At 39.4% G+C, this 12,468-nt stretch overlaps 1 long non-coding RNA gene across 1 annotated transcript; it reads left to right on the forward strand.

Annotated features, from left to right (window-relative positions):
- The first annotated feature begins 318 nt into the window (after positions 1-318).
- Positions 319-11,815, forward strand: LOC146586038 (uncharacterized). The gene is made up of 2 exons (XR_014897871.1): positions 319-524; positions 8,612-11,815. It is a non-coding gene; the product is annotated as an uncharacterized LOC146586038 (long non-coding RNA).
- Positions 11,816-12,468: the final 653 nt, after the last annotated feature.

The raw sequence follows: 12,468 nt of genomic DNA on the forward strand, positions 1-12,468 counted from the left end.
AGAAAAGAAAAGAAAAGAAAAGAAAAGAAAAGAAAAGAAAAGAAAAGAAAAGAAAAGAAAAGAAAAGAAAAGAAAAGAAAAGAAAAGAAAAGAAAGCCTCTTTATAGAGCAAGTGATTCCCACGTAGTCTTACCAGCATAATGCTTTAGTCATGTGGCAGCAAGAAAGCTTGGGTTTTTGTCTCTCCTTTTTGCTTTTCTTCTTTATAGCAACGCTTCTCCATTTTACCAGGCCCAGGATCTGACCTTTACCTTTGATGTTTCCCCATTACTCATGCTGCAGAAATCCTGGCACTGTTCCTCCAGACTGTATAAGCTGAGCTGCTAAATAACAGCTAGAAGTGCAGAGTCACGGGAAGGTGGAGCCTTAAGCTCCCAGAAGAAATCAACTTAATCTCCCACTAGGGTGACAGGATCAAGTGTATGTCTCCAAAGGGCTTTTGCTAAGTCTGGTCTAAAAACCCTCCAGAAACAGAGACTCCACAGTAACCTATGGCCTGTTCCTACGCATCACCACCCAAAGAGGTAAAAATTTTGCTTCTCATTACTTTCTTTTCTGTTGTTCAATCCTGTGTCATCTTCACTGACAATCTGATCCTTTTTAGCTTTTCCTAAATGGCTAGAAAGAATAGTATGTATCATGATTTTTTTTCATATTGAAAAAATGCCATGCATATCCTCAGCCTTCTTGTCTTCAGAGTTAAAACCCTTAGTTTGCCTACCTTTGCCCTATCAGTCATGTTTTCTAAAATTAGATCATCTTTCCATCTTCTCAAAACCCTCTGGAGTTCTGAGCCCATCATGCATAGTACTTGCTGTCTGTTTTTCCACAGAGTTTCTTGGTAGCACTTATATAGACATTTGTCATGGAAAACATTCATCAAGATGTTGAATTTTCCCCTGAAGAGACTCCAATTAGACCCCTAGATGAAATGCCTTCACAGTTTGGCATTACCCTATTGATAGTTTCACAGAAGAATATGACTTTTTAAGAACAGTTGTGTACCTAAATTACACTTTATATAGGACATATGTTCTTACTTGCTCATGAGAATGCCACGAAGGATAAAGTATAAAGCCTTATTAAAATCAATATCTATCACATCTATCACCCTATTTACCCATATGCCATAAGATAAAGATTATTTGATCTGTTTTGCCAGATCTGTGCTGACTACTTTTATCATCATCTACTTCATAGGAATTTAAATTTAGATTGTTTACAAAATGTTCCACAATTTCTTTGGCAAATTCATGTTGATATTCCCCCAAATCCTTTTTTTCCCCTTTCCTTTTTAAGGATAGGCAATATGTTTAACTTTCTTCAGTCATCTGGCCTTCCTTTTTCTGTAAGTTATTGCAAATAAATAACGTTAGTTCAGAGATTGCCCTAACTTCTTAAACATTTCTTAAGTACTCTAGAAATCATGATAGCATACCAAACAATTATATTCAATTTTGAACATCATGATGTCAAAAATTAATGATCATAGAATCCTCCCACTAATGCCTGCTTTCCCAGGAAAACTGAAAAATTGTCCTCATCTCTGCCCTTCATCTCTTCTTCTACCAGATTCTTCTTCCCATTCATCACCCTCTCACACCRATGTCCTATGTCTTCCTCCCTGATGCCCTTATTCTCTCTTCGAATTGATTCATGATGCTGTTACCTCCCTTCAGGTTTCCCTCTGAGACATGTTTTGGGGATGATTCATATGAAAAACTGACCAGTGAATATTCGCTTAAGGAAAAGATGGGCAAAGATGATATTTACCAGTATGAAAAACAGCTTTTTATCATTTTATCTAATAATGTGCATTACATTTGTTATGGATGCAGCTTATATCACAATGATATTCACAAGGAATTCAGTTCCTGAAGAGAATATCTGAAGKTGCTGATGCAACTTTAAAAGCTTCGTTTTTTGCTTATGAAACCTATAGTCGGTTGTCTTTCATGACGGTTTTTAGAGTGAGAGTATTAAGCAGCTAAAGTGACTTTCATCTTACTGTATGGCATACAAATTGTGGCTTGTTTACAATAACTCGCATTGCATTTGAAATGATATTTTATCCACAGCTGACAAGACAACAAAGTATTTCTATTTCTGTAGCTTAGCTTCCCTCTTAGGGAAAAAAGCCTAAATTCTCTATTTGTTCACTTGCTGCTAAGTCATCCTGAGGGATATGTCCCCAAAAGGGTTTCTGTGTGGCAGCACTCAGCAGAGTTATACCTGGGCACTTGACTTTTGGAGCAAAATATCCAATCAAGGAAAAGGAAATCCCRGATTAGGTGTGCAAATTCCCCAATAATGCATAAGCCTAGTTATTACTTCAGAAGTGGAGTTTCAAGCAGATACATGTGCGTGTGCATCTTTTGGGGYGGAGGACACAGAAGCAGGGGTGTCTCCACTGAGCAGAAGTCAAGGAGAAGGCTTGTGACTGAAATGTTGCTCTTCCTTCCAACTCAGGTTCCTACCTGCGTCAGACTCCAGGCAAGGCTGGGATTCCCAAATAAAATCTGTGCCCTGMATTTTGTCATCAAAGTCTACTTGCGCTGAAGGGTGTAAGAACTATTTTCTATGAGCATGAATAGCTTATTCTTTCCCTATTTTTCTGGCTGAATACAAGGCGCCCTCAACAGCACTTGACAGGTTGCGCTCTTTCATGTGTTTTCTTCATTTTCTTGTCTGTAAAGTGGTCCAGTTCCAGGCCAAATCTTTAAGCCTCATGAGCTGGCAAATCAGAAGGCTCACAAGTATTATCATTACTATATACAGTGATAACACTGCCAAGGTTCAATCAACTATCAAGTCTCATTTCCTGAGAAATTAAAGCCTAAGTGCTGCTGTGCTGCTTAGCATGAGCAAGGTTGACTTTATTTATACAATCTCTTGTTGTTTTCCTTCTTTTAACCTCTGTCCCCCTGCCTGCCTACGGTTAAATGTCAAGCTTGTTGGTCCACAGACCTCCCTGCCTCAAATCTTAAGGAAGCAAATTGTAGCATGGCTGTAAATAAAAGAATAATAAATATATACAGCCATTCATAAACATGTAGGCCTAATAATCCTCAAGGAGATAGTCTGCAAATGTCTGCCAGATGCAATGAATTGTCCATGATAATCCTTCTTAGTTATTAAAAGAGATTTCATCTAGTTATTTATTTTTCTCCAGGGTAAATGAASCATTACAAGGGTAACTTGTTTTTGTGGTTTAATGTTTTCATCGTTGATGTTACTTACAACCTGAAGCCATTATGATGACTCACATGCTCTCAGACTTCAGAAATAAACACATGCTACATGTAGTAAAACTTTATACATATCAGCTTCATCATCCTAATTTGCATACCTGACAAAAAAGGGGGTGGGGGGAGAGGAACGAGAGAGTGAATAGTCCCTTACACCTCCAGCAATTGAATTCATAGGATCAAAACCTGAAATGCTTTATGGTGATGTAATTGCTCTTCTATAGGCCTGGCTAAGCTTGTTATGGAAATCTGGAGAATATGCACAGCAATTCTGTGTTACTGAGGAAATAGCTGGGGAGGAAAGAAGGAATTGGGGTTACTCTATATACATTGAGCAGCACTGCTTGCTARCTGTTTTCTGCAAAATGGTGGAGGTTTTTTTTGAAACTCTCTATTTGCTAAAAATKAAACTTTTCTTTCTTTCTTTTTCCCCCCACCCCATCATAGCAAAGTGTTTCTGGTCCTGATGAGCAAGAACAAGAAATCTCACGAGAARGAGCAATAGCCAGATGATTGAGTTAGTGACCTCAGGAAGATATTCACAGATGTGGATATAGCCTACTTCAAGGGATTCAGGAACATTATATGTATGAATGGTACAGTTCATAGCACCCAAACTAGAAACTTAAAAATAGGCAACATAGCCTTCTTACTCAGACACATACACTCACTCTGCTCTTCAAGTTTTAGTACCTTGGCCTGAAGCACTCTGGTGTGAAACCAATCGTCTTCTGCAAATTGGAAGATAGCAGGCCATTTCTTCGGTGAGCCACTGTATTTTATGATGAAAATGCTAGTAGCTTACCATCATATTCATCAGGAATTAACTAGTTTCAGATGGAAAATAAACATGGGGAAAAAAAAGATCATAGAGTTACTGGAAACAGAACTGCTCATCACGTGCTCATTACGCAGCAGCGTGCTGAGATCAGCCCTTGGGCAGACAGGAGAGGCAGGTTCGCTTCAGTCCTGCCTATAAGATCTATCCTGTGCCTGCTCTGGTCCCTCCATCAAGGCAAAAGGAYAGCACCACCATACCAACTCTTTTGCATTCATCTTATTGTATGTTGTAATGGAAAAAGGGTTTACTTAGAAACAAAARAGTAGACTAGTCGAGCAAGAACACTAATGCTAGTTTGCTAACAACCCGAGCAAATCGAAAGATGCTATGGTCTGAAAAGCGAGAGGAAAGTTTGTTGTTCGTTGTGATAGTGCCCTTGTGTTAAATGTGGGAGCTGGTCTGGTAATCTAGTGAAACTAACCTCARAATCCTCATGTTCAAAACACATACTGATTATTACTTCTTCTGTAGAAAACAGAGAACTATTGACAAAAGGGCTAGGTGAGAGTCCTTTAACTCTATTTACTTTCTTATTATCATAATTTTGTTGTTATCTGATGCCAATCACACCAACATTTTCTTATTAAAGGAAAGGTTCTAATATATAAATGTTACACCTGCTACTAACAACATTACTGCAGCTGAAAAAGCTGTGAACATCTGGAGTGAAATYGTGTATCCTTTTAAATCCACGAGTTTTTTGTATCACTTAAATGAAGGCAGGCTATCTTTCTTGCTTTGTACCAATCATATAATATATATTTTCTTTTGGATTATTAGGTGTAGGGTAATGCCAGGCAGCTGTGAGTACATTTAAACATATAATTAGTGACACTCTGGTGAGCTTATGAAGGAAAGAGACAAATAATAGAAAAAAGAAAGGCTCAGCAGAATAGGAATCCCAAAGTCCTCTGTCTCACACCCAAATCATACTGAGAGGTCTGTACACAATCAATGCACTCCCACTTCTTTTCTGAGTTTTCATAGGTTATTGTCAAGTATGCCATACTGCTATTTGGAGTTATAAATACTGCATCAAATCTGTTGCCTTTAAAAATGAGAGAACAATCAAACAAAAATGAGGCAGAGAGATTGCTACTAAAGTCATGCTTTGAAAAGGTTATTTTTACAAAATTTGAATTTAAGATCTAAGTGAACCTGACCTGATCTCTTCAAATGCTGTATGCAGAAACTGAAATGTAAAAGGCATTCATGCTGATGCACCTCTGTATTTGTTCTCACTCAAAGGAGCAGGGAAGATGTTCCCCGTATGGGAACGGACCTCCTGGATGTCTTTCTGGCAGGTTAATTCACTCAAATCCTCTCTCCTGAAAGGACAAGTGSTTTAATGGTCTGTTCAGTTTGGTACCAGCAGGGTATCAGCAGGAGTAAAATGAAGAATGCAAATGAATAGGAATGCCAGATTTCTCCCCCTCTTTAAGGAGGGCTTACTCCCTGGAGACATATGCCTTACATGAAAGCACAAGAAGGACACTTCAGAGACACAAACACCTGTAAAACTGCTGATTTCAGTCCCCGGCAGACTTTTCCTGCAGAGGAATATCCCTGAGCAGCATCCTGCGCCTGCAGCAGTTTTTTTGCCAGCTGTTCCCAGCTCCCTCATCCGCAGCACAGCACTTGCTCAAAGCATGGTTCATCCGAGCTTATCTTAAATCTYGGCCTAGCTGGACCACTGGCAGCAAACAGTGAGCCACGGTGTCTTGAAAAGTGCTGCATCTTATCCCAGAGGTGTGATGGGTGCTAGGGGCAGAGGGATATGCAGGTAACTGAGCAGACAGGGATTTCCTGCTGTCACCAGCTAGGGAAARCAACATTCTTTGTTATTTTCCCCTATATATTTTCAACACTGTGTAAGTTAGCTCGGAAAGTGCATGCATAATCTTACCTGGCTTCTGGAAATCAGGCWGAACCATATTTATTGTCAGCTAAAGACAAAAATAAGCATTTAACCCCCCCCCCCATTTTTCCCCCAACACACAGCACGCTTCATCATTTGTTTCAAAAATTACAGCTATGAATGTTTTTTCGGCTAGGTTTATGTTTTGTAGAAGCTCAAAACCTTATTTACTCAAAATGATAGGATTACATTGATTTCAGATGGCATGATATTCATCTTTGTTGTCTGCTTTCAAGTTATAGCCCTAGGGATAATTACTATACTCCCGTGTTTCAGAAAACTGGCCTCATTTTTTTCTCCGTCTGCTACCTCCTCATCTCAGCCCCTGTTGCCTTACCCTCTCCTCTGGAATTTGAGTTTCTTATCTATTCACCTTCCYGTCAAGAGCTGAGGGTTGTCTTCTAGCTGGCATTTTAGCATGAAAATCCCCTCAGAGTCTGGATTACCTCCATGTGCTGACGCGTGTCTTAGAGAACGAAAGAGAAAGCAGCTTGGCACGTAGCATGAGAACAAGAATTTACCAATCGCCATGCAGCTGCAGTGGATTTTCTTTTGTTGTGCCCTTGGGCCCCAGTAGATGTTTAGAAAGAATGACATTGCCTGACTTTTTCCTTTTTTTTAAGCCTGCCTTGACTTGACAGCTCTTGACTTCTAGGCAGCTTTGGTGGCATCTTTCCTGTCCCTTCAGCTTTTCAGAAGGTTCTCWGCAGCCCTTTTTCCTTAGCTGATTTGAGATATTCGTCCTGAATTCTCTCCTCATTCATTCCCCTCCCACTTGTATCTCTCTTTCTCTCTTGCTCATGAATAAAGCTCTTTTTTTTTTTTTTAGGCCTTAACACTATAAAATCTTCCATCTTTCCTTAGTTGTGAGCAATACCATCCTCTTCCATATATATAGAAATATATATATATAGACATACACACACATATATATGTATATGTGTATATATAYTACTTATTCGTCCTATCAATCTATCTGGCTCTTTTGTAGTGAGATTTTCTTCCCTATCAGCATCTGAAACACTCRTGCAGGAGTTTGTCATCCTTTCTCTTCATTACAGGCTCAACAAGTCACATTTTATTCCACTTTGCTCACAAATKGGGTAGAACATAGCTTTCCTATCCTGCAAGAGATTTCAGAATTTTGGTATTTTTCTATGAGATGAATGTACGCAAAAGTCAAGACTACACTTATTACATACTTTAGTGAGAATCTAGTTCCCAGCAGAGTAAGATGCAAGTAAACCCTCTGCCTCCAAACAAACTCCAACCCACAGCCCACTTGAAGTTTGGGTTTTCCAGTTCTCTATCCTAAAGGTTATTAGAACATTGAGCAATTCCAAAGGGCAAGGTGGACACTTCTTYGGTGAAGTCACCCAATGCTAGCCTCAGGTTACAATAATGTGTCAGACCGAGATTAATCAGGACTCAGCAGGAGAAGAAAGGTAACAAACTAGTGTGGACTGTTTCTTTACAAGCTCCTTGATAGCAAAAAAAGTGAAATGAAGAACTAGTCAGAACATAATTTTCTGTCCTATGGAAARCTTAAATTTTTAGAGGCCACTGGTTAGTGAAGGAAGTGTATGGGACAAAGGATTTTGTGATCCAAAGTATAATGTGAAATATAGTTCAGCCAAAGAAGCGAAACCATGTGGAAGAATGCAAGGAAAATGCTTCTGAATTATAACTTCTATGAACCACAGTGGAAAGAAATATACTGGGCTTTGGCTTCAGTATTTCACTTCTGGGCCAGGATATTCTTTATTTCAACCAAAAGCTGGAAGATTTCCATCCTYCTGGGTTCATAAAGTTTTTTGTTTGCTTTATTGTTTGTTTTTTTTTGTTTGGTTGTTTTTTATTTTAATATTAAACATTGCCACTGAAAGTAGGCTCTTGTTAAAAAAAGAAAACCAGACTTTAGGAACACCTCCATAAGTTCTACTTGCTTAAAAAAATAGTGAACTCTCTTTTATTCTCTCCTATCCTGTAGTATTGTTGCTGTTGTTGCTCATTTACTCAGTTGGCTTCCTTTTGACTGCTTTAATTTTGTCTGTTTTTATTTTCTTTTGTTGCTATGGGGTTTTTTTGGAGGTGTTGCTGTATTTGACTTGCTAGACCTGGTTCACATTTGTCTTAAAGATAAATTCCAAAAAACCTGTGTTCATGGCACGCGCACACACACACACTCACACATGTATATTTGTGTTTGTATATACATATATGTATTTATATGTATGCATTTCAGCTAGTACTACTCAATCTGTTCCAGGGACAAATATGTTCAAATGCTTCTCCTGGTGATGTGTCATCAAGAAGAGTGGTTTTCTAAACAGAACTGTTGTAGATGTCTTAAAATTAAAGGATGAGCTTCGGGCAAATAGATGTGTGTGCAGCAAAAAGCTATTACTTACAAGACTATAGGTGCCAGAAGGCAAATACTCCCATGTTCAGGGATGGAATAGAGCAGACAACACATTCCACTTCTGAACAATTTTAATGTATCTCCCTTACACACACAATAAAGATTTCTGGATCAAGCTGACTGCTTTCTTTCTAGCGGAGTAATCAAGCTCTACATCATTAACCTTTCTGTTTGCCTGGCAGATAATCTGGGAGAGCAGCAAGTGACTACTCCTCTGGGCTTTGGAGGCAAGCCAACACAATTACTCTCACCCTGTTCTCCGAGGTGGCAGCTGCAGCGAGAGCAGGATGCAGAAAACAGCCATGAAACCAAAGGGTTACAGCCTTAGCAGCCAAGTCCTCGTTCATCTGCCGATCAGCCAGAGCTCCTAACTTGGATGACAAAACCTCACAGCTCACTCTTTGTGTTGAATAGTTACGAACTACCAGTCAAGTACAAAGTGCCCTCATGAAGGTCTAATGTTAGCCCCACTGTCCTTCCACCTGTCTTTAGTTGCTGATGGTAGTAGTAGYATAAATATGCAACCGAGCCAAGACTATGCTGTCTTGCAGATTCTGTTCTCCTAATGTGTCTAATTGGACAGTGTTACTTATAAAGTCTACTGATACTCTGCCAAGTGCCAACTTAGATTTTTGATTGCATTCAGCAACTTGCGCACACAAAGAAAAACACTTTCCCACTGAAACGCCTTAGCTCCTGGATTGCAGATATGGCAGCTGTTTTGTGTAGGCAATTAAGGTTAAGGAGAAACTAGTTACCTGTGAGGGACAGGTAGTGAGAGAGGATAATGCCTAAATCCCATTTCTAGGATTTGCAGCTTCATAGGAGAGGAATAATTCCGTTATTTGAGCTATGTGACATCTTCAAAGAAGTTGCTGAAGCATTTGGTAAGAGACAGAGTAAATAAAAGTACAAAGGAAAAGAGAAATACAGAAAGGTGAAGTAATTTATCCAAGTCAGGCTAATCACATTGGGCAGAGAAAAGATCCCAGACTTTCTGAGTCCTAAGCCTGTATCTTAGTTGCTAAGCAACTGTCCTGAATATAAGGGTGCCCAAAGCACAGTATATCAAATATTATAACACTGGTGTACTGACACCTTCTGTTTTGATTCGTGCCGTRTCTAAAGTATAAGGGAAAGAAATGAGCTGCTTTGTCCAGCTGCAACTTCAGTTCTTCTGCATGTAATCCCTTAAATAAGACCCCTAAGTTTGGAGTCCAGTTGTTCAAAGCTTCCTTACCAGCAGACATAAAAGAGCACTTCCAGCAGGTGAGTCATACAGCTTCATTCTGGAATGATTTCATGAAGGTATCTTGCTCCAATGTCCAAGAGAAATGATGGGGAGGACCTTAGCTTAGAGTCCGAGCTAAGGTGCGTCATCCATAGAAACAAATGGGTGAAACAAATCTTGGCTTTCACGACTTAGAGGGCTGCTGGAATACATCTTTCATCACTGTAAAAATGGCTGAAAATCCTAGTATTGAGGAGCAATGGGAATTTTCTAATAAGTAGAAAAGGATTCTTGGAATTACCAAGTCAATGTCTGGAATCCTTCAGTGACACTGTAATTATATGTCACATCTCCTTTAGCTGACTTTTGGATGATTTTCAGTTGGCAGGGTGGAAACATCCATCAACCAGCAAATATAGCTCATAGGTCTAAAATGACAGCCCAGCCTTCCCTGAAAGAAATCAAGACCAGGGAGATCAGTTCCAGCAATAAGAGCCAAAGGTTTTCTTCTAAAGGTGTTGAAGAGCACCCCGGAGGTGGGCTGGGCTTCCCTGCTCGTACCAAGTGTTCACCAGACAGCTTTTGTTTGCACTTCTCTTATACGCTAAGCTGTTAAAAAAAAAAAAAAAAAAAAAAAAATCCAGAGCACCATGGGTAGAATGGAGAGGAATTAGCAGAACACTGATTAGAAAGTTAAAACTAAGAAATAAGAAATTACAAAGGGAAGATTTACCAAAGTCTGGATGAAAGCTGATCTGCCTAAATCCATACAGCAATAGACTTCACGTGCTTTTCAGAGCTACTAAAACCTAAAGGTACCTAAATTCATTACATATTTTTCTACTCAGCCTAAGCTTCCTGAAAAGAATATGTTTCCATATATACTTGGTTATACACCAGAAGTGCCTATCCTGGCACACATTAATTCCTATCTCCCACCAGTGTTTCTCCAATGGTCATGGTGGGTCCTACCATTCATGTTGGACTTGATCCTAGCCTTATGGCTCAGCTGAGGGTAAGTGAAATCTAAATGTTATTCCCTGCTCCCAGTTATGCACACGAATATACATATACATATACATATACATATAACTATTGTTAAATGAAAGCTGAACTGAAAATTTAGACATTACAATTCTGAGGCTGTAATCCTGCATTACCACTTCCCAGATGAGTACTCTAACTGCTAAGCTACAGCCAAGCTTTTTCATGACTGTCCTTCATTGGGTCTGCACAGCACTGCTGCTGTTTTGGATGCGCACTGGTTCAGACTCAATGCAGGGGACAGGGATTGCCGATACCTTCACCATTAAAGAGATTTCAGTGAAGGTTCAGTAGAGCCTAGAAGCTGCATCACCTGCTTCTTGGGATCAACAATTCTGAGGGATGCAGTGCTTCTGTATGGAAAGGTGGTCTGGATTGCACTTTGTATGTCTTCAGAGATGTCAGCCTGCACACTGACTGTGCAGAGGATTTGGGCAATCCTGTGAGGTGGATAGATAGGACCATATTCAGCCAGGATCGGGTACTCAGATGTCTGGAGGTACTCAAAAGACCCAAGGGGTAGCATCTAAGTTATTAAGTTATTTAAGCTAAGTTGTGTCACATTCAATGACACAAATTCTTCCTTATGTCCTTCTGCCTCCTGTAAAATGTCTTCTCCACTGATCATGAGAATTTTTTAATGGTAGAGTTAATTAAGGGCAATTAAATATTGGAACAACTTAGCTAGGGTCTCTATCTACTCAAATTTCTGAGTAGAAACTGGATAGCTTTCTCAAAGATAAGCTCATGAAGACTTAATGGCTTGATGTAAGAATTATCTTGTAGGAGGCTACATCCTTTGTCATGCAAAAAGCACAACAGATGCCCAAAGTAGTTCTATTTGACTTTCAATCTACTTATGTACCTGACGGTAGCCACAAAAGAACTAATTGTCAGCTTTGGTGAAGCTATACTGCATTCATCATCTGAGAAACCCATCCATGTGCTGTATCTATTTTAAAGGAAAAAAAAAGAATAAAAAAAAGCTGAGGGTAAGAAAAAGCTTGCAAGCGAATCCTAGAAGTTTACATTAAAAATATAATTTGTAACCATCTGTGTAGAACAAACCCAATAAACCATCAATTATCAGTGAGCTCTATCATTAATGAAATTTAAAGTGTGTTACAGTGGGGTTTGTTTTGTTTAAATTTCTTTTTTAAGACTTGTCCTCTATGTTGTTCGTTGTTTTCCTCTGCCTGTTACTTTCATCATGATGCAGCAACAATATAACAATGTTGGCTGAAAGCCAGCTGGAGAACAGACCGAGACTTCAATGGCTTTTGATGCATGAATATTTTGAGGGGGCATTTAAATGATGTTTGTGCTTCTCACAGCGTGAAAAAACAACACTACTTTTTTTTTTTTTTTTTTTTTTTGATCTCCTGGAAGCAGGCTATCATAATACAGAAATAGCTGAAATAAGTGTATTCAGGTAGCTTCGTTCTATTTAACTACGTATCATTTGCTTCTGTGCTCACAAAGGAGGTTTTCATTCAGCTGGGGCAAAGTGCACACAGTTATTGATGGTTCAAATATTTATTCCTTAAAATGACAGCTCTGAAAATATACTTCTCTCTCCACACAGAGAGTGGGAGGGCAGTAGAAAGGAGGGGATAATTGRGGAAGCTAGAAGTGAAATGATGTTCATGGCTGTCAGATGCCATTTCCATTTTAATGACCATGAAGAGGAGACTCAGAGAGTGGCCAGGCACTGCAGGTCTGGGTGACCAAGCTCTGTATCAGTGGTTGGGGGACACCGGGCTG

The sequence above is a fragment of the Rhea americana genome, unplaced genomic scaffold (assembly GCF_003343005.1).
Source record: "Rhea americana isolate MKP2758 unplaced genomic scaffold, rheAme1 scaffold_73, whole genome shotgun sequence".
In the NCBI taxonomy this organism is placed as follows: domain Eukaryota; kingdom Metazoa; phylum Chordata; class Aves; order Rheiformes; family Rheidae; genus Rhea; species Rhea americana.